The sequence below is a fragment of the Elaeis guineensis genome, chromosome 14 (genome assembly GCF_000442705.2).
Source record: "Elaeis guineensis isolate ETL-2024a chromosome 14, EG11, whole genome shotgun sequence".
NCBI classification, from domain to species: Eukaryota; Viridiplantae; Streptophyta; class Magnoliopsida; order Arecales; family Arecaceae; genus Elaeis; species Elaeis guineensis.
The window spans coordinates 34,973,023-34,996,888 of NC_026006.2; the positions used below are offsets into that span (position 1 = coordinate 34,973,023).

The following is a 23,866-nucleotide window of genomic DNA, read 5'->3' on the forward strand; positions in this document are numbered from 1 at the left end:
CAATCATCAATGGACAACCATAATGACTTAGTTAATATCCAATTGATGACCATCGATATATCAAAGTTATCGATCGATACTCATTCGGATCTCCATGACTACCGACCTACTACAGTTATCGATATATAGTTGGCTTATCTTTTCACGATCACATAAGATCGAAATATGCAGAATCTACATATCTAACCATTATAAACGGTTATCGACTACGTGATATGATCATTAGTGGGTATAAACAGCTCATTAACTCTACGATTATGGTATGATAATTTAGTGCCATAAAAAGTGGGACCACGTGCTCGACGGTTACATCTGAATCATCTATAAAAGGGAGGTAATTGAGCAGTATTGGTAAGATAATTTAGGGCCGAGACTTTGCCATTTCAAAATTTTTATCTGCTGTTCACCACTCCCCACTGACTTAAGCATCATAAGATTTCTATCGGACATAATTTCGATCGGTGAGGACTTTTTTTGTAGATGCTTTTCTCCGATGACAGGTGCAACAGGAGATTGACCGCAACAAGGGCAATATGAAATTTCTGAAAGAAGATTACTATGTCCAACATGTAGAGGAATTAGTTGGAGGACTCATGATACGGAAGGACATAGATCACAGGCAAGCCTGCTTTCAACTGCATACTCGATTCCTTTGCATTAGTTAATGGCATGTTTGGTTCTAAGTTGCATTTTTGCTTTATGATGGCATTCATGCATGCACTTGACTGCAAGTATGCTATTAGATGCATGCCTTTATATCAGCTCTTGATCTTACTTTAGATCACCATATATTTAACAACTTGGAGGTCCTACCTAAAATCAGCAAGTCCTGTCATGGAAACCTCATTTCTAATTGGGTCAAAAGAGCCTCAAATCCTGCTCCAATCTTTTGATCCAGAAAGTTTAATGTTTCAGCTATCTTGCTTCATAAAATTCTATTGTTAAAGTTGAAGTATAGAACCTATTGAGAAAATAAATAAACTATAAATAGCAATGAAGTAAAGATCTAATATCCTGATAGATTTGTTTGTCAAATTGTTTGGCTAGCATAATTATTTTCTGAAGTGTTTGCATGTGATATTTAATTTTATTTCTTAGTCTGTTGAAATTTATATTTCAAACAGATTGCTCGATTCAAGTTATTATGCCTATGGATAATTCTAATAGATGGAATGGTTTAGTAACAGCTAGTAAAAATATCATCTAGAATGCAGCAAGGTTCTTGATATTTTATCATTTTCTTCACATTATGATATTGTTGGCTAAATCCTTTACAAAATGATATGTAGATTTTTTTAAAAATTTTTTAGATAAATTATAGTTTCAATCAATTTTTATATTACAATGGACAAAAGTTGGATAAATAAACTAAGGCTCAGCAAAGTTTATTTAGATGGAGTTCAAGATTTTATTAAATTTGCCATTGAGAAATCTAGTATAAATGGAAAGATCCTATGTCCATACCAAAAATGTGTAAATTGTTTTTCACTTGATCCATAAACTATTGAAGAACATTTGGTAGGGAATGGTTTTTTGAAGGGTTATATTGAGTGGGTATTTCATAGAGAGTCTATGTTATCATCTTCATGTACTCAACCCTCTTATGTAGAACATATATCTTTTTGGGGATCCGATAACCTACAAAGGAATCTTGCAAGAGAAGATGATATAAGGGATCTGCTTAGAGATGTTCTTAGACTTGGTGTTTGAAATTTAGAAGATTTTAGTGGAGGACAAGCAATAGTTGGGATACTTGAGGAATTTATGTCTACTAATCTTACGTATGTTGAAGAGTCTATACGTTCATCTAATGATGAGACAACTTAGTATTGTCATTTGTTGAAAGATTATGATAAAAAATTATATCCAAGTTGTAAGAATTTTTTGAAGATTTTTTTCTTGTGTATTTATTTTATTTAAAATATTTAAATGGATGGTCTGATCAGAGTTTTACTATACTACTCTAATTATTAAACAATGCATTTTAGGAAGGCACTACTTTTCCATCTTCATCCTATGAAGCCAAGAAATTAATAAAAAAAATAGATCTTGGGTATGAAAAGATTTATAGTTGTCCAAATGATTGTATATTATATCGAAGCGATAATGTTAATCAAGAGCCATGCCATGTGTGGATCTTTATGATGGATGACACATAAAGAAGATGAGGGTGATATATTGAATCACATAGAAGCAATACGGAGTAAAAAAATTGGCCAAAGTATTATGTCGCTTTCTTCTCATATCTAGACTAAAAAGAATCTATGTGTCATCAAAAACAGCTTCTTCAATGAGATAGCATGATGAAGGATGTACAAATGATAGAATGTTGAGACATCCAATAGATAATTTAGCATAAAAAGCATTTGATGATAAACATCCTGATTTTGCCTCTAATATTCAGAGTGTTAGGTTGGGTTCAGCTACTGATGGTTTTAATCCATTTCGGACTTTAAGTTCTACCTACAATATTTGGCTAGTTATTTTGATTCCTTATGATTTGCTACCATGGATGTGCATGAAATAGGCTTCATTAATTTTGTCAATGGTTATTCCAGATGATAAGAGTCTAGAAAATGATATTGATATTTTTTTACAACTTTTAATAGAGGAATTAAAATAGTTGTGGAAAGATATTGATGCACTTGATGCTTCCACCGACCAAATATTTAAATTGTGGGCAGCTCTTATATAGACTATCAATGATTTTTCTGCGTATGCTAATTTATCTGACTGGAGTACTAAGGTTGCGTTTGGTGTATTGCCAGACAATCTTGGAAGGTAATGTAGATTGCTTTCAGGATAGATTGCTACCATTAAATTGTCAGTAATATTGATTACTATGTTTGATCCACAGATAATGTTATAGTAAAATTATTAAAAATCTTAATTGATATGTTTGGTATGATAATCAGATTATCGATAATGTAAAATCAAATTTCAAAAATATTTTTAATAATTTTACTCTGATGCTCTTCTTTTTCTCTAGTGAGAAATAATGGGAGTGATGTAGGTGTGATGGTAGCGCAGAGAAGTGGCAGGCTGAGAGGTGTGGAGAACCACAGGTACTGGGGGGTGGGGAGGGGGCAGATGCATGTGGAGCCATGGAGGTGGTGGGGACGAACGTGGAGTAGCCATAGAGGGGTGATGGGGGACAAGGACAGAGGAGCCACGGATAGGCAAAGAGAGATTGAGGAGCTACAGGCAGGCAAAAAAAGATTGAGGAGCCATGGGCCAGGGGCACACACGAAGAGGGTGAGGGGGAGGGGGGAGGGTTGGGTAATGAGTTTTGTATGATTTTTTAAGAGATAATTTTATCTAAAATCTTTATTATAATATTATCAAAAAAGTGGTAATCTAGATAGCCACCTCTTCCCAAAGCAATCCAGATTGCCTCCCATGAGGCAATCTGTATTTTCACCCAAAAAGCATGCCAAACACAGTAATCTAGATTACCATATTAAATTACCAGTAATTTGGATAGATTGCCAGCTACCAAATGCAACCTAAGGGGCATGTTGCATGCCTGTCATATGGGGAGTCAACCAATTCATATTGGTTAAAATATGAGGAAAAATTTTGCTATATGGGACATCATCGATGGTCAGAAGCAAATCATCCATTTCAGTTTCAGAAAGATCTATTTGATGGAACTATAAAGTTGAGATTAGCCCCTATTCCATCCTCTAGATCTGATGTTATGAGAAAAATGCATAACATTAATCATATGGTAAGATATCCAAGTCTCCAAAAAAAAAAAAAGGAAGGATGCTGGAAGCTCATTACATGAAGAGTTACCAAAGGGAGTCAGTACTAGCAATCTAAATGCAGAGATATTTAAGGATGCTAATAATTTCTTCGAAGATGATGAAAATATAGATGGATAGGAAAAATAATGATATAACAATTATAGTATCTACAACTAGTACTACTAAACAGTTATAGAAGAAAAGAAGCATCTTCTTTGACTTCCGTTATTATGAGCATAATCTTCTTTGACATAATCTTAATGTGATGCATATAAAGAAGAATATTTATAATAATTTAATTAAAATATTATTAGATCTTTATGAAAAGACCAAACATAATATGAAGGCATGCCTTGATTCAAAAGAAATGGGCATCAGACAAGAACTTCATCCCAAAGTAATTGATAATGATAAAATTTATATGCCTCCTGTAAGTTACATAATGTCGATTTAAGAAAAGATCTTTTTCTGATAGTTTTAAAAATATTAAAGTTTCTAATGGATATGTATCAAATATTTTACGATGTGTCAATTTGAAAGAGTGAAAACTTTTAAATCTAAAAAGTCATGATGCTCATATCTAATGCAAGATATAATTCCACTGGCTTTAAGATCATTAATGCCGAAACAAATTGTTGTATTTATTTTCCAATTGTCAATATTTTTTAGATTATTATGTTCTAAAGCCCTTGATCCTCGAAAACTTGATCAATTGGAGTCTTTGTTGCACTTATGTTGTGCCAAATGGAAAAGATCTTTCCTTCAAGTTTTTTCACTATTATGGTTCATCCAATCATTCACTTAATTGTGAAAGCTAAACTTGATGGATCGATGCACTATAAATGGATGTATCCTACTAAGAGATAAGCTACTATAAACTTTATAATTACAATTTAGAATTTTTTAGCTATGTGAAAGGTTATGCTGATAGTGATGTTTTACAATATTTTTGGTTTTTAAAGTTATCTTATGCGCTTGAAATATTATATACGTGTTATGGGTAGAAAACTCTTTCCTCAGTTAAAGTTGTCACATAGGAAAGCTGGGTTTGGTCCAACCTTGATGCTAGCCAACCCAACAAGACACTTGAGCTGATCTTATTTGGCAAAATAGGAATGATTGACCTTCAGCCCCCATGTAGATCTTCAAATCTCGTGACCATCGAAAATAACTGATTATGAAAAAATAAGGAAGAAATAACAAACATATTCCTCTAGATAAGAAAAAAAGATAACAAGTATATCTCATCAGATAAAGAGAGGCTAACCATCTGATTCTCCTTCTTTCTCACGGTTCTTGAGCCTTTGCCTATAAATAAAGGCCCACAAGGGACCCCTAAGGTATGAAACACTTCTCTCCCTATGTGCTCTCTCCTTGACATTTATTCTAGAGATCAGTTGAGCATTAAAAGATCCTCACTAGAGCCAATTTTGATCAGGAACTTGTCTTATAGATCCTATCACTATCGTCATGCCGTCGCCGACTTACCGTCGCCGCCCACCTTCAGCCGATCCAACCCAAGATAAATTTCTACTATAATAGATTGGTGCTAGAGAAAGGGACTTAGGCTCGTTTACAAAAAGAAGTGAGTATTCAATGAGATGAGCTTCATCGCACTGTTCCAATGTCGATCAGATCCGATCATCCGTAGATCGATCAAATGTAGACCAAGACTGACCATCTGTAAATTGATTGATATTGATTAGATCTAACTACCATCAAATCAGCCAGACACTAACTAGATTCAATCCTCTCCAGATTGGCTATACACCAATCAGATCAAATCAATTAATAGCCCCTCCAGAACTATCTTAGTCGGGCTCAAAACTGGGGGGCTCCAGATAAAGATCCAAATAAGGAAGGAGATTGCAGCATCCAAGCAAAGAAGGAGGATCCAAATGAGAAAGGAGATTATGTAAATCCCTCAATTTTTAAATCATCCACACTTTCTCATTTCAAAATTTGAATTCTTGGAGGGATCCAAATAAAAATGGAGATCACGATAGATCAAAATTCAAGGAGATTATAGGAATCCCTCGATTTTCAAATCATCCACGCTTCTTCATTTTAAAATTTAAATTTTTGATGGAATCCAAATAAGGAAGGAGATCATAACTGATCAAAAATATAAATAAGGAAGGAGATTATAGGAATCCCTCAATTTCTAAATCATTCATGCTTCTTCATTTCAAAATTTGAATTTTGGTAGGATCCAAATAAGGAAGAAGATCACGATAAATTAAAATTTAAACAAAAAAGGAGATTACAAAAATTCCTCGATTTCTAAATCATCCATGCTTCTTCATTTCAAAATTTGAATTTTTGATGGAATCCAAACAAGGAAGAAGATCATGACAGATTAAAATTCAATAAGAAAGGAGATCACAACAGAAGCAAAGGTGTTCCAAGAGAACAAGCTCTGAGAGGGAGAAACCTCCATAACTCAAAACTCTTATGGTAAGAGACTTTCAAACCCTCATCCATCATTCCACTTTCTGGCCTTCTTGCAGGACCACAAGTCTTTAAGCACACAAACTGAAGTAAAGATCCAACCTATTCGAGGTGAAATCAAGACCAATCTGAGATAAAGATCCAACCCATCCAAGGTGAGATTAAGGCCAATCCATGGTAAAGATGCAACCCATCCGAGGTGAAGTCAAGGCTAATTTGAGGTAAAGATCAAATCCATCCGAGGTGAAGTCAAGGACAATCTGAGATAAAGATCCAACCTATTTAAGGTGAGATCAAGGCCGATCTAAGGTAAAGATGCAACCCATCCAAGGAAAAGTCAAGGCCAATCCGAGATAAAGATCCAACCCATCTGAGGTGAAGTCAAGGCCAATCAGAGATAAAGATCAAACTCATCCAAGGTGAAGTCAAGGCCAATCCGAGGTAAAGATGCAACCCATTCAAAGTGAAGATCAAGACCAATCCAGAGTAAAGATGCAACTCATCTAAGGTGAAGTCAAGGCCAATCTGAGGAAAAGATCAAGCCTATTTGAGGTGAGATCAAAGCTAATATGAAGTAAAGATCAAGCACATTCGAGGTGAGATCAAAGCTAATCCGAGGTAAAGATCCAACCCATCTGAGGTGAGATCAAGGCCAATTCGATGTAAAGATGTAACCCATCGAAGGTGAATTCAAGGTCAATCTAAGGTAAAGATCCACCCCATCCGAGGTGAGATCAAGGTCAATCTGAGGTAAAGATTCAACCCATTCGAAGTGAAAATCAAGGCTAATTCGAAGTGAAGGTCAAGGCCAATCCAAAGTGAAGATCGATTCGAAGTGAAGATCAAAGCCGATCTAGAGTAAAGATGCAACCCATCCAAGGTGAAGTCAAGGCCAATCCAAAGTAAAGATCAAGCCCATCTGAGGTGAGATCACGGCCAATCTGAGGTAAAAATACAACTCATTCAAGGAGAAGTTAAAGCCAATCCGAGGTAAAGATTCAACCCATTTGAGGTTGTTGCTCCTAGATTGATTTTGATGATTACAAAGCAGATTGAAGGGATACAAATAATTTTAAAATGAAAAAGTCCTTATGCTCTTCAAGGGCAAAATCATAATTTCACTAAAATCATGATTTGATAGTATCATTTGATAAAACAAATGATTTATAAACTATTGGTGAAAATTTCATTGTTTTTGGACTTATATTTTTGAAGTTATGAAGGTTTGAAGTGCATGAGTCGACTCATGAGTCAACTCATGGCACTGTGAGCTGATTGGCACGCAAAAATTCTCCTTGGCATGCTAGTTTTCTGGCTTGGCACGACCTGTGAGTCGACTCATGAGTCGACCCACAAGGCATGAGTCGACTTATGAGTCGACCCCTGCTGATTTGAGCCAAGAATTTCCAGAAACGCATTCTCTGGTCTTTGCAACAGAAGTCGACTCATGAGTCGACTCCTGATGCATGAGTCGACTCATGAGTCGACCCCTGCGACGGAAAATATCTTCAACGGATAGTTTTTTTCCCGTTTTAATTGCCTTTTATGCTTCCTAAAATTGCTCTAACGGCTCTTTATCTGCCTAAATTATTTTCTCTTGCTTCTAATACTGTAAAATGCTTAAAATGGTGAAAGAAATTACAGATTAAATAGAGATCAAACGTGAGATCAAATAGAACAGAGAGGATCCGAAATCTGCATGAAAAAACCTGAGATCAACGAGATATTCGAAAGAAAAAGAAAAGAGGATCCAAAATCCACACGTGAGATTGTGAAAGAGATTCAAGAGTTTTCAAAGAGAGGATTTGTCACGCTTATTGTTTCAACCTTGATCTAGAGATCCTTCAAAGCTTTCAAGAGATCTTCAATCAACGATCATCCTCTTCTCAAGCATTCGTTCAAGCGTTCATCCATCTTGAGAAAATTCAAAAAGGGTTTCTTCATTTGAGTAAAGTTTTTATTGTTATATTCGCTCATTTAAGGAGCTGTTATTGTATTAATTTGTGCTTTAAATTCTCTTACTCTTGTAAGTAATTATTCTTGTTTTTGGAGGATTTTCAAAACAAGGAAAGATTGATCCGAACCTGAAATTGGAGTGTTTTGGGTTTACTTGTACCCAGAAAACAAGTGATCTAGCTTGGGATAGCTAGTGTCGGAGTTTCCGACGTTTTGTATTCGGGTTGAATACAAAGTATAGTGGATTGAAATTTCCAAGCAGGATCTTGAGGAGTGGATGTAGGTGCAAGGTTAGCACCGAACCACTATAAATCCTTGTGTTTGTGGTGTGCTTTATCACTTTACTTTATTTCTTTATTATATTCTTACATTCCTACTTTAGGTAATTAATATTGAATTAAAGTCTTTGTTTTGTTCTTCATAAGTAATCAGTTGGGCTTAAAATTTTTAGAAACCCAATTCACCCCCCCTCTTGGGTTGCATAGCTGGGCAACAAGTGGTATCAGAGCCCGGTGCTCTAGCCCTTCTTTGATCTAACAATCAAAGAGCCAAAGATCTATGGCAACCCATGTCGGTACTTCTCTAGCCGAGGGGCAATCTACAAACCGACCTTCACTTTTCAATGGGTCTAATTACACCTATTGGAAAGCTCGGATGAAGATATTTATACAAGCACTCGACTATGATATGTGGAGTATCATAGTGAACGGTCCTCACACACCCACCAAGATTATAGATGGTGAGGAGTCAACCAAACTCGAGAAAGAATGGGATGAGGTTGACAAGAAATTGGCACAATTAAATGCCAAAGCCATGAATGTCCTTTATTGTGCACTAGATGCAAGTGAATTTAATCGCATTTCTACTTGTACATCTGCTAAAGAAATATGGGATAGGTTAGAAGTAACCCATGAGGGAACAAATCAAGTAAAAGAGTCTAAAATAAACATGCTTGTACATAAATATGAATTGTTCAAAATAGAGCATGATGAGTCCATAACTGCTATGTTTACTCATTTTACTGATATAATCAATGGTTTAAAGAGTCTTGGCAAATCTTATACTAACAGTGAACTTGTAAGGAAGATTCTCAGGTCACTGCCAAGAACTTGGGAAGCCAAGGTGACTGCCATCCAAGAAGCAAAGGACTTGAACACTCTACCTCTAGAAGAGCTTCTTGGATCCTTGATGACTCATGAACTTAGCATGAAGCAACATCAAGAGGATGAAGTCAAAAAGAAAAGAACCATTGCCCTCAAATCCACAACTTCGCCTGATTATGAAATGGATGACTCTGAAGATGAAGAATAGGATGAAGAGATGGCACTCATCACCCGGAAATTTAAGAAGTTTCTAAGAAAAAAGAAACAGGGGATGAGAAAGAAATTTACAAAAGGGGATCAAAGCAAAGAAAAAGAGAAAGATCAACCCCTTATATGCTACGAGTGCAAGAAGTCGGGACATTTCAGATCCGAATGTCCACAACTGAAGAAAGGTCCCAAGAAGTTCAAAAAGAAGGCAATGATGGCTACTTGGAGTGCGAGTGATGCTTCAAGCTCCGACGAGGAAACCTCAACAGAACAAGCCAACCTGTGCCTGATGGCACATGAAAATGAGGTAACTTCTGAATCCACTAGTGAATTTACTTTTGAAGAATTGCATGAAGCATTCTATGATTCAATTGATGAATTAAAGAAACTAGAGAAGAAAAACAAAGAACTGAAATTGGAAAATCAGTCCTTAGTAAAACAAGCTGAAAACCTTTCAATTGAAAAATTCACATTGATTAAAGAAAATCAAAACTTTAAGGATGAAATTAACAAGCTAAAATCTATAGTAGATAAGTTCACCTTAAGTTCAAACAAACTAAATATGATCCTTGATAATCAGAAAGCTATATATGATAAGGCTGGACTTGGCTATAAACCCCTGAAGAAACAAAAATTTCTGAAGGATATTTATGTAAATTATTCAAGTAACAAGTTTACAAATATTACTTGTTTCAAATATGGAAGAATAGGACATAAATCATACACATGTCTTATTAACAAATATGCAAACACAAAGAAAATATGGGTTCCAAAAGGAACCATCTTGACTAACCTAAAAGGACCCAAGAAAGCTTGGGTACCTAAGACAGAAACTTGACCTTTGCTTGCAGGTGTGTCTAGCATCCCAAGAAGGAAACAGGAAATGGTATCTTGACAGTGGATGCTCGAGACACATGACTGGTGATGAATCACAATTCATCACGCTTGATGCTAAGAATGGAGGGATGGTCACCTTTGGAGATAATGGCAAAGGAAAGATCATCGGGATAGGTAACATTGGTATCACTCCCTCCAAATACATTGAGAATGTTTTATTAGTTAAAGGTTTAAAGCATAACTTACTTAGCATTAGTCAATTCTGTGATAAAGGGTATAAAGTAGTTTTTGAATCATCTGTTTGCATTGTGACGAGTCCTATTAACGATGGCATTAAATTTATAGGACATAGGCATGGCAATGTTTATATGGTAGATTTGAATGATTTAGCCAAATTAGACATGCAATGCCTAGTATCTTTGAATGCTAAAATTAATGAGACTAGTTGGCTGTGGCATCGTAGACTTGCACATATTAGCATGCATTCTCTTTCAAAATTAATTAAAAAGGATTTAGTTCTCGGTTTGCCAAAATTGAATTTTGAAAAGGATAGAATCTGTAATGCATGCCAATTAGGTAAACAAACTAGAGTTTCATTTAAATCCAAAAATACTGTTTCAACTTCTAGACCTTTAGAGCTCTTACATATGGACTTATTTGGACCAACAAGAACCACTAGTCTAGGAGGAAAATGATATGGCTTTGTAATAATAGATGATTACTCTCGTTTTACTTGGGTTTTCTTTTTAGCTCACAAAAATGAAACTTTTCATATTTTCACTAAATTTCATCGAAAAGTCACTAATGAAAAAGGGTTTTCAATTCAAAATATTAGAAGTGATCATGGAACTGAATTTGAAAATCATGACTTTGAAAATTTTTGTGATGAAAATGAAATAGGCCATAACTTCTCTGCTCCTAGGACACCCCAACAGAATGGGGTAGTTGAAAGGAAAAACAGAACCTTAGAAGAAATGGCCCGTACCATGCTCTGTGAAAGCAACCTTCCAAGATATTTTTGGGCGGAAGCGATTAACACAGTATGTTATATTTTAAATCGTGCTTTAATTAGACAATTTTTAAAGAAAACCCCCTATGAACTTTGGAAAGGAAGAAAACCAAATATTGCATATTTTCATGTTTTTAGTTGCCGATGTTTCGTATTAATTAATGGCAAAGAAAAACTTAGTAAATTTGATGCAAAATCAGATGAAGCAATCTTTCTAGGCTACTCCTCCACTAGTAAAGCATTTAGAGTTTTCAACAAAAGAACTTTAGTAGTTGAGGAGTCCATACATGTTGTTTTTGATGAATCTAACGATCTTCCTTCAAGGAAGAATGAGGGTGTTGATGATGCAGATCCACTAATAGAAGGTATGAAGGAGATTACTCTGAAAGATTCAGCAACTCCAGAAGACAAAGATCAAGAAGACGAACAAAATGAGAAAGGTGAAGAAACTCAAGAACAACCTCAAGGTACAAATGACCTACCCAAGGAATGGAGGTATGTTCACAACCACCCTAAGGAGTTAATTATTGGTGATCCTATGCATGGGGTAAAAACACGTTCTTCACTTAGAGATGTACTTAATCATTGTGCTTTTGTATCTCAACTTGAACCTAAAACTTTTGAAGAAGCTGAAAATGATCATAACTGGATTAATGCTATGCAAGAAGAACTTAATCAATTTGAAAGAAATAATGTTTGGACCTTAGTGACAAGACCTAAAGATTATTCAATAATTGGCACAAAATGGGTCTTTAGAAACAAATTAGATGAGCATGAAAATGTAATTAGAAATAAAGCAAGACTGGTTGCTAAGGGATATAATCAAGAAGAAGGAATTGATTTTGATGAAACCTTTGCACCTGTTGCTAGATTAGAAGCTATTAGACTTCTACTTGCATATGCTTGCTTTATAAAATTCAAATTATTTCAAATGGATGTTAAAAGTATATTTTTAAATGGATATATCTCTGAAGAAGTATATGTAGAACAACCCCCTGGATTTGAAAATCATGCTTTTCCTAATCATGTCTTTGGATTAAACAAAGCTTTATATGGATTAAAACAAGCACCTAGAGCATGGTATGAAAGGCTAAGCAAATTTCTACTAAATAATGGTTTTTCAAGAGGTAATGTAGATACAACACTATTCATTAAAAGAAATCAAAATGATATGCTAATTATACAAATTTATGTTGATGACATAATTTTTGGGTCTACTAATGAATCCCTTTGTCAAGACTTTGCTAAGCTTATGCAGGGAGAGTTCGAGATGAGCATGATGGGAGAACTCACCTTCTTCCTCGGACTCCAAATCAAACAATCAAAAGAGGGAATCTCCATCATCCAAAGCAAGTACACCAAGGAACTACTCAAAAGATTTGGAATGGAGAACTGCAAACCAATTGGCACACCAATGAGTCCCTCATGTAAGCTTGACAAGGATGATGAAGGTAAAAGCGTAGACTTAAAATACTACAGAGGTATAATTGGTTCATTACTATATTTAACTGCAAGTAGGCCTGATATCATGTTTAGTGTTTGTTTATGTGCTAGATATCAATCTAATCCTAAGGAATCTCATTTGAATGCTGTTAAAAGAATCCTTAGATACTTAAATGGTACTCAAACTCTAGGGTTATGGTACTCTAAGGACTCACAAATTAATTTATTAGGATATTCAGATGCTGATTTTGCTGGATGTAAATTAGATAGAAAAAGCACAAGTGAAACTTGCCAATTTCTTGGAGTTAACCTAATCTCATGGTTTAGCAAGAAATAAAATTCGGTGGCACTGTCTACGGCTGAGGTCGAATACATTGCAGCCGGAAGTTGTTATGCTCAAATCTTATGGATTAAGCAACAACTCGAAGACTTTGGAATCAAACTTAATAAAACACCAATAAGATGTGATAATACAAGTGCCATAAATCTATCTAAAAATCCAATTCAACACTCAAGATCCAAACATATTGAAATAAGACATCATTTCATAAGAGAACATGTTCAAAACAAAAATGTAATTTTTGAATATATTTGCACTGAAAATCAATTAGCTGATATCTTTACAAAGGCCCTTAGTGAGGATAGATTCTGTGAAATTAGGAGAAATCTAGGAATTCTAGATCCATATGCCTAAACTTCTCTTAATTGATATCAAATATTCTTAGAGCCCAATTTCCAACAACTATCCTGGTCCCAAAAGCTCAAATTTATCATTCTAAAAACTTATCATTAAGCAAAATTCCTTCACCCAAAATTTTGAATTTTTCTGGAATTTATTTGTATTTTTTCTGAATTTCTGAACTTCATGAGTCGACCCCCATGAGTCGACTCAATGGCAAACTTGTAAATCCCACCAACTTTCAACGGGTTCATTGTTTTTATAAGGGTTACTGTTTGTGAGACGACTCATCTTCCCATCGTCCTTCTTCCAAAAGCCGTCTTCTCCAACTCTTTTTGCTCCAAATCCAAGGATTAATTTCGAGACAATTCTCCCTCCTCCTCTCCACCAAAAATCGTCACCTTAGAAAGGAACTTTTCGGGCTTTCTCGCATTGCTTGGCACGGTTGGAACGTGCCCTAGCACTTCACCAATCTTCCAAAATCTGCTTCTTTTTTCCACCAAAATCCCTCTTTATTCTCTTGTGATCCCTCCTCTACTGAATTCAAGTCTCCTTGCCTGCTACTATAGTGGATATGGCTCCAAAGATGAAGCTTCCCCAAAGAAGAAAATCAATTCGTGAGCCTGAAGAAATTGTCCGAAAGAAAAGGCATGCTCAGTCTTCAACTGCTCCCACTCCAGTTTCAGTATCTGCTCAAGGTCCCTCTCAATCCTCCATAAGCCCCAGTGTAAATCATCTTTCTGATAGAAAAGTAGAAATCGGAAAAAATATAGATTTTCAGTTCTTTGAGAAAGAAGGTTTTACTTTTGCAAGTAAAATTAAAAATCAAGGATGGGAATTCTACTGCTCCCTTAAGGAAGTCACCTATGTTGACCTAGTTAGAGAATTCTACCAGAATCTACATTATGGAAACGGGTCAGTGACTTCAACAGTCAAGGGAATTGATATCTGCTTGGATTCTAGAATATTGGGAGAAATACTTCAGTTGCCTAGTGAAGGATACTCATATATGGAACTCCCAATTAAAGAAGAGGGGATCAGAATTATTTTAGGAGAAACCTATTCAGAAAATTTAAACAAATTGGAAGCAAAGATTTTGTCCATTGAGATGAGGGTCCTGCATCAGATGGTAACAAAGCTCTTCTTTCCTAGGAGTGGTAGACATGACTTACTTTCCAGCAGAGATGTATGTGTCATGTTTCATGTCATCACTCAGACCCCCCTAAACCTCCCTGCACTTATGATAGAGGCCATGAGAGAAACTTTGAACAGATCCAAGGCACACTTGCCTTATGGTATGGCCCTTACTAGAGTATTTAGGAGGTTTGGAGTTAGCTGTGAGGGGGAGGCACCTACCAAGCTCTCACATGTGGACACTTTCAACCAACACAGCCTGCACCGAATGGGAATTACAAAGACTGATGGTGGTTGGATCAAGGGCTCTGAAGAAAGAGCTGAGGATAGAACTGAAATAAGAGCTGAGGATAGAACTGAAATAAGAGCTGAGGATAGAACTGAAGGCAGAGTAGAAGAAGAAGGTCCATCTTCTCCTGTACATGACTTCAGGGCAGCTTCACCAGATACTCAGTTCATTCCTGATACTGAGGCTGGCCCTTCAGAGTTTACTAGGATGCCCACACCAGTGTATCAGCCAGAGAGCAGAGCACCTCATTCAGAGTTCAGACTGGCTGACGATCAGATCGAGCATATATCATAGCGTGTGGCTTCTTTGCTGTCTAGTCAGTGGGGTAGTACTTCTTTTGCACCTAGAGCCACCTCTTCTGATCAGACCATTACTCCCCACATCTCCACTGTGTTTCAGATGATATCAGACCAGTCCGTCAGGATACAGCAGCTTGAGGACACAGTCTGGAGACTGACTGGCAGAGTTCTTGACTTGCAGGGGCAAGTCCTTGCATTGGCCCATCCCAAGCCACAGGAGTCAACTATTGAGGTCACAGACCTCACTGCAGAGGCTGGCAGACTCAGAGGAGCACTAGAAGGTGGATATGAGCTACTGAGGAAAGAGATCCGAGGATCGAGTGAGCATGCTACCACCCAGTTCACTGCTCTACTTCAATCTGTTTCCAGAGCACTGAACGTACTTGATTCTATCAGACTCACCCTTTCTGTTCAGTCCTTAGCATCTCAGCGTTCTCAGCCTCCCAGTTCATCTCGTTCTCCTGCTCGTGCCAGAGGCAGACGGGGTAGAGGACGCACTTCTGATCCATCAGCTTCTCATACCATATCTGATGACTCCGATCCATGATTTGTCTTGATCATTACTAGGTCCTAGGAGTTAGTATTTTGTTCTAGGATCTGTACCTTGTGGCCATGTATTGACAATTAGCTGGTTGATTTTTATAATATGAACTATGTATTGAAATAATTATGATTTTAATGGAATCATCTTTTACTTATATTTCTACCTTTTGTATTGATATCGATCATATTTTGGTTGTATATATTCTTCTTGAAATATTATCTTCTCTTTGTTGTTGTTTACTGTTGATCATTGCTATATTAAGGGGGAGCAAATATTTGTGAAAAACTCTAAAGGGGAAGAAATTAAAGAATGTTTCAGAACAAGGAAGAGTTAACCATGTTTGATGATGTCAAAAAGGGGGAGAAAATTACACAAAAATAAGAATTGGAAGATTAAACAAATATTGGAGAAATTAAACAAAAATTTGATAAATTAATCAAAAAGGGGGAGAAATTAAACAAAAATTTGAGAAATTAAACAAAAATTTGAGAAATTAAACAAAAATTTGAGAAATTTGGTATCAGACAGAAATTAAACAAAAAGCCATCCATCAAAAGTAAAATCATAAATTATGAGCAATTAAAGAAAAAGCAATCAAAACTACAAATTATGAGAAATTAATGAATGAACAATATCAAAAATACAATGCTAAGTACAATGCAAATAAGTAACTTTTAAATTACTTCTTTACATATGCTCTGATTTGCTTTAAAAATTTTTTAAATATGCTCTGATATACTTCAAAATTCGAACTTGCTCTAATACAACTTTTGAAATTTTATTTACCTTGATACATCTTAAGAAATTTAACTTACTCTGATACTCCCTAAAATTTTTTTTTAACTTGCTCTGATACATTATAAAATTTGCTCTGATACAGTGTGAAATTTTCTCTGATACATTGTAAAATCTTTTCTGATAACATTGTAAAAATTATTTTTCTTGCTCTGATACATTGCAAAATTTATTTCTTTTCTCTTGCTCTGATATATCTTAAACTCAAAATGATCTAATACCCTTTTCAAATCTTTAAGAAAATAGACAAACTTTTTTGCATAAATATTACATGCCAAAAGAATCATACTCTTTTCAAACATATACACCTATAATGCATTCTTTTGAAATTAGTGATTCACATAAATGTTTTTGTTCAAATGTTTTATCATCATCAAAAAGGGGGAGATTGTTGCTCCTAGATTAATTTTGATGATTACAAAGCAGATTGAAGGGATACAAATAATTTTAAAATGAAAAAGTCCTTATGCTCTTCAAAGGCAAAATCGTAATTTCACTAAAATCATGATTTGATAGTATCATTTGATAAAACAAATGATTTGTAAACTATTGGTGAAAATTTTATTATTTTTGGACTTATATTTTTGAAGTTATGAAGGTTTGAAGTGCATGAGTCGACTCATGAGTCAACTCATGGCACTGTGAGCTGATTGGCACACAAAAATTCTCCTTGGCATGCTAGTTTTCTGGCTTGGCACGACCTGTGAGTCGACTCATGAGTCGACCCACAAGGCATGAGTCGACTCATGAGTCGACCCCTGCTGATTTGAGCCAAGAATTTCTAGAAACGCATTCTCTGGTCTTTGCAACAGAAGTCGACTTATGAGTCGACTCCTGATGCATGAGTCGACTCATGAGTCGACCCCTGCGACGGAAAATGTCTTCAACGGATAGTTTTTTGCCTGTTTTAATTGCCTTTTATGCTTCCTAAAATTGCTCTAACGGCTCTTTATCTGCCTAAATTGTTTTTTCTTGCTTCTAATGCTGTAAAATGCTTAAAATGGTGAAAGAAATTGCAGATTAAATAGAGATCAAACGTGAGATCAAATAGAACAGAGAGGATCCGAAATCTGCACGAAAAAACCTGAGATCAACGAGATATTCGAAAGAAAAAGAAAAGAGGATCCAAAATCCACACATGAGATTGTGAAAGAGATTCAAGAGTTTTCAAAGAGAGGATTTGTCACGCTTATTGTTTCAACCTTGATCTAGAGATCCTTCAAAGCTTTCAAGAGATCTTCAATCAACGATCATCCTCTTCTCAAGCATTCGTTCAAGCGTTCATCCATCTTGAGAAAATTCAAAAAGGGTTTCTTCATTTGAGTAAAGTTTTTATTGTTATATTCGCTCATTTAAGGAGCTGTTATTGTATTAATTTGTGCTTTAAATTCTCTTACTCTTGTAAGTAATTGTTCTTGTTTTTGGAGGATTTCCAAAACAAGGAAAGGTTGATCCGAACCTGAAATCGGAGTGTTTTGGGTTTACTTGTACCCGGGAAACAAGTGATCTAGCTTGGGATAGCTAGTGTCGGAGTTTCCGACGTTTTGTATTCGGGTTGAATACAAAGTATAGTGGATTGAAATTCCCAAGCAGGATCTTGGGGAGTGGATGTAGGTGCAAGGTTAGCACCGAACCACTATAAATCCTTGTGTTTGTGGTGTGCTTTATCGCTTCACTTTATTTCTTTATTATATTCTTACATTCCTACTTTAGATAATTAATATTGAATTAAAGTCTTTATTTTGTTCTTCATAAGTAATCAGTTGGGCTTAAAATTTTTAGAAACCCAATTCACCCCCCCTCTTGGGTTGCATAGCTGGGCAACAGAGGTGAAGTCAAGGCCTAGTCGAAGTAAAGCTCAAACCCATGCGAGGTGAATTAAAGACCAATCTGAGGTAAAGATGCAAGCCTTCCGAGAAGAAATCAAGGCCAATCTGAGGTAAAGATCCAACCCATCCAAGGTGAGATCAAGGCCAATCCGAGGTAAAGATCTAACCCATCCGAGGTGAAGTGAAGGCCAATTCGATGTAAAGATCCAACCCATCTGAGGTGAGATTAAGGCCAAACCAAGGTAAAGATCCAACCTATCTGAGGTGAAGTTAAAGCCAATCCGAGGTAAGATCCAACCCATCCGAAGTGAGATTAGGGCCAAATCAAGGTAAAGATCCAACCTATCTGAGGTGAAGTCAAGACCAATCTGAGGTAAAGATCCAACCCATCCAAGGTGAGATTAAGGCCAAACCAAAGTAAAGATCCAACCTATCTGAGGTGAAGTTAAAGCTAATCTGAGGTAAAGATCCAACCCATCCGAGGTGAGATCAGGGCCAAATCGAGGTAAAGATCTAACCTATCTGAGGTGAGATCAGGGCCAAATTGAGGTAAAGATCCAACCTATCTGAGGTGAAGTCAAGGCCAATATGAGGTAAAGATCCAACCCATCTGAGGTGAGATCAAGGCCAATCCAAGATAAAGATGCAACCCATCTGAGGCCAAGTCAAAGTAAAACTAAAGGCTGAGCTGAGGTGAAACTCAAGATCAAGTCGAGATAAGGATCACGTAGAGCCGAGATGAAGCTCGAGATCGAGCCGAGGTGAAGATCATACCGAGCTGACCTCATGAAGGCTAAGCTCCCAACCTGAGAAGGTTGATCTGACAAAACTGACCTAAGGAGGCCAATCCGACAAAGCTGACCTAAGGAAGCCAACCTGACAAAAGTCATTCAGGAGAGTCCAAGATAACAAATCAAACTCTTTTGTAAGGCCTGAATGAAATTTTGGATCAGACCAAAGATCTCGATGATAAAGAAGTGAGGGCTAACCTGTGAGAACCCTCGAAGGCCTCTTATGTTTCAATGAGCAAAGCCAATGAAGGCCTTAGTTGCATGTGAAGTGAATGCTAACCTAAAAGGACCTTTGAAGGGCTAATCTATGAGGACCCTCAGAGCCCACGAAGACAAATCATTGGGATCGAAGATCTCAGTGACTAAGAAGCGAAGGCTAATTTGTGAGGACCCTCGAAGGTCCCTTACTTTTCAGCAAGTAGAGCCAATGAAGATCTTAGTCATATGAGAAGCAAAGGCTAACCTAAAAGGACCTTCGGAGAGTTAATCTCTGAGGAACCTCGAAGCCGACCAATGCAAGTCATTTCGGTCAAAGACCTCGATGACTAAGAAGTAAGGGCTAATCTATGAGGACCCTCAAAGATCTCTCATTTTTTAATGAACAGAGCCAATGAAGACCTTAATCACACAAGAAGTGAAGGCTAACCTAAAAGAACCTTTGAAGGGCTAACCTGTAAGGACCCTCAAAATCCATCGATCCATATAGAGGACCTCGGTGACTAAGAAATAAGGGCTAACCTATAAGACCCTCGAAGGCTCCTTGTCTTTCAATGAAAAGAGCCAATGAAGATCTTAGTCGCATGAAAAGCGAAGGTTAATCTAAAAAGACCTTCGGAGGGCTAACCTGTGAGGATTCTTAAAACTCATCGATCCAAGCAAAAAATCTTAATGATTAAGAAGTGAAGGCTAACCTACAGAAATTTTGAAGGCCTCTTGGTTTTCAACAAGTAGAGCCAATGAAAATCTTAGTCACATAAGAAGTGAAAGTTAATCTAAAAAGACTTTTGGAGGGCTAACCTATGAGGATCCTCAAAATCCATCGATCCAAGTTGTACAAATCAAAAATCGCGATGACTAAGAAGCGCGGGCAAACTTGAAGGACCAAATGCTTTGATCACCAATATAGCCACAACGACATCATTCGACAATCTCTGCACATTGGATGGCTGAATCAGGGATAGCATCGGCTATTACATGTACTCCCTTCTCTCGACCTAATTCTTGTTCGAACTCGAGAGTAGGGGGGTTTATATCATGGATAGAAAATTCTTTCCTTAATTAAAGTCGAGACATAAGAAAGCTAGATTTGGCCCAACCTTGATGCTAGCCGACCGAACAAGGCACTTGAGTTGATCTTATTCGACAAAACAGGAAAGGTTAACCTTCAGTCTCCATGCAGATCTTCAAATTTCGTGACCACTAGGAATAACTGATGATGAGTAGATAAGAAAGAAATAACAAGCATATCCCTCTAGATAAAGAAAAAGATAATAAGCATATCTCATCAGATAAAATAAGGCTAACTGTTTGATTCTCTTTTCTTCTCATGGCTGTTCAGTCTTTGCATATAAATAAAGGCCCACAGAGGATCTCCAAGATTTGAAATACTTCTCTCCCTAAGTGCTTTCTCCTTTCCATCGGTTCCATAGATCTAACTTGAGTATCGAAAGGTCTCCATCAGAGTCAACTTCGATTAGAGACTTATTTTGCATGTCCAGTTGCCGTCCTTGTACCCTCGCCAACTTACCATCACCACCCACCTCCAATTGGTCCGATCCAAGATGGATTGCTACCGCAGTAGTATGCAATAGAGCTCATCCTAAGAGCTCAATTGTAGAAGGATATGTTGCTGAAAAGTATTTAATATTTTATTCAAGATATCTTAAAGATGTAGAAATAATATTCAATTGACCTTAAAGAAATTATGAGACTATAGAAAATATTAAAAATTATAAGTTCTTATCTAGTGGAAGAGTTTTGAAAAAGATTGAAAGTATTGTTCTTAATTAAAAATCATTGACACAAGCACATCGTTATGTCTTACTTCATAGTGACATAATATTTGATTATCGTAGATTATGATGGTTACAATATGATTTAATTTATTATCCTATCATGCATAATATTCTGGACTAATGATTTAACTCTAATATTGTTAGGAAATGCCATCATATGGTGATCTGGTATGCATGCAGAGATTTTAAAAATTTTCAATACGCAGTAAAAGAAAATTTCAAAACTTTTCCAACATTATTCTAGGACAACCATGTAACATAATGTATTAACGTTATGCCAGGACAACCTTATATTAGAATGATGTTAAAATAAATTTTTAATTAGATCTAATTTAATCAAGCATGTATAGAGATCATATCTCAATATAAGCCAGGCATGATCATATATACAAGATTAAGATACAAGCAAAAATAAAAATCTAATTTTTACTTTTATACGGATAGATTTTCACTGCGATCCGATGATCCATGGATATCTTCAAGATCTTTTTGAAGTCGTACAAGTGTCCAACGTCTACAAGTATTTACATGATGTTAATCTGATCAGGAGATCCTAATCTGATCGGGGTGCTAGCTCCCTTGCAGAGATTATCAAATTTTTTTTCTCTTTTGATTCTCTTCTCAAAAGAATTAAAGAGATCTATTGGAGGATCAAAAAATCAGATCTAATATGATTTCTTTTCCCTTTTTCTTCTCAAGAGACAAAGAAGATCTAAAGAAAAAGAATAAGAGATCGAATCTCTTTTTATTTTCTTTCCATCCAACTCTTGGACTCATCATGGAGGAGAAGGAGAGAGAAGGAGGTAGCCCAACTCTTGGACAAAAGAGAGAGAGAGGAAGAGATCTCTTAACAACCAACTCTTGGTTGTTAGAAAGAAAGGAGGAGGTGCCCACAAACTTACCACGCCAACCTCTTTTGTGCGTGATCTCTTCTTACCCCCACAACCTCTTAATTTACCATGTAGTCTCCTAAGGAGGCGCCCTATCTTATCCCTTATTTAAAGTAAACAATTAAGGTTTAGGTGGAGTTTGTTAAGAGTCCAACTCTCCTTGGACTCTTGTGCCGCCCCACTCCTTTTGTTACCATATTCTTCACACCAACTAATTCACGCTAAATCTTTTAGGCATCTCATAAGAGGCGTGAGGTGTTAGGGAGAGTTCTTCTGCTCCTGAATCACCTTTTTCAAATAGAGTCCAAGGTGATTGTGCATTTCTTGTTAAATCAAAATCTGATTGAGTCTAAACCTTTTAGACTTGTGAAACCCAATTTGAGTTAAACTTAGACCAAATCCAATCAAATTAAATCTAATTTAATTTAACTAGGACTCATCCCATTATTTGATCAAATCAAATAATTTAGCAATATTTATAATTAAGTCCTATAACTTGTTAACTCTTAGCAAGTTCTTTAGGTAACTTTTATATCTTAGTCCAATCATCAATCAAATTGATAATTGGATCCTTTTGTGATTCAAAATCATAATTTGACATCTCAATCAGTCAGGATATCTTTTGTATGTGACTCCATAGATTTTATTCTATCTGATAGTAAGATATATTTTAATCTTCATTAAAATATCATTAAATTTTTTTTCAATAAATTAGAATAATTTCAACTATAACCATCAAGGGTCGTCGATCATCAAGATGATGCTCGATGAGTCTTACGATCCATCAGTGATACCTAGCAACATACAGTGGCAACCCAGTAGAATGGAAGTAATGAACATTTAGGTGTAGTTATCATATAATTCAGTTCTTCTATCGTGAGTTCAGATAAGATAGAGAAAATAAAAAACTTATCAAATCCCATCATCTATCATATGCAAGATTGGCTTGACTCGAGTTCATTTATAAATTTTTATAAAAATTTTTTAATATTCACACTTACTTAGGTCAAAAACTTTCTAAATTTAGTCTCGTAAATTGCATAAGATTTTTTTTTTCTACTAAGATTGATAGATCCCATTTAGATGTACATTCTATTCCTATAATGAACCTACTGCAGTCAACATATACCTCAAGGCTCTATATAGCTAGGAGATCGAGTTATAGTGTAGTCAAACTATAGCAATCTCATTGTAAACAGTCAAAGCACCGCAGATCAAAGAAAATCATTCACACTACTACAGCATCGAAAATGTCACTGATGAGTGAGTAGACATCCAAGTGACTTCTCATGTTGCTCATGCTCAATACCTTTATTTTTTAACAAACACCTATACTCTTGCTCTAGTATCCTCATACTGTAGACTCAAGATTCGTCTATCCATAAGAAAGTGATCCATGCACCAACCTATCTGTATCGATCACCATCTTCATGATGATCCTATGGTTGGGAGCAATTTATAAATTAATCACTAATGATACATACCTTAAATTCTTAACTTTTGAGAATATGTATCATCATCTAATTAATTCATTGGATGATTCATGGACACGTACACTACATGAATGGTAACTAACTATCATAATTAATTAGATCAAGTATGAAATTATATTCTAAAAAAAATTAATATGCCAGTCTGATTAGCTTTAGGACATACATCTAATAGATATAGCAAATTCTTAGTTGCTTAGTGACAAGTCAACAATAACATTCAACCGAATTTAAGGGTTGAGCAAAGATGGTTGATCAAAATATTTCTCAAATGGCTTTTCAAATACGTTAGACATGTGCATGTATATATATATGTATGTTAATTTCTATTAATATTATGATGTATTGTTTGTTAA

The 23,866-nt window shown here is 36.0% G+C and overlaps 1 pseudogene; it reads left to right on the plus strand.

Annotated features, from left to right (window-relative positions):
- Window positions 1-4,493: 4,493 nt before the first annotated feature.
- Window positions 4,494-23,833, plus strand: LOC140853776 (uncharacterized; annotated as a pseudogene).
- The last annotated feature ends 33 nt before the right edge of the window (window positions 23,834-23,866 follow it).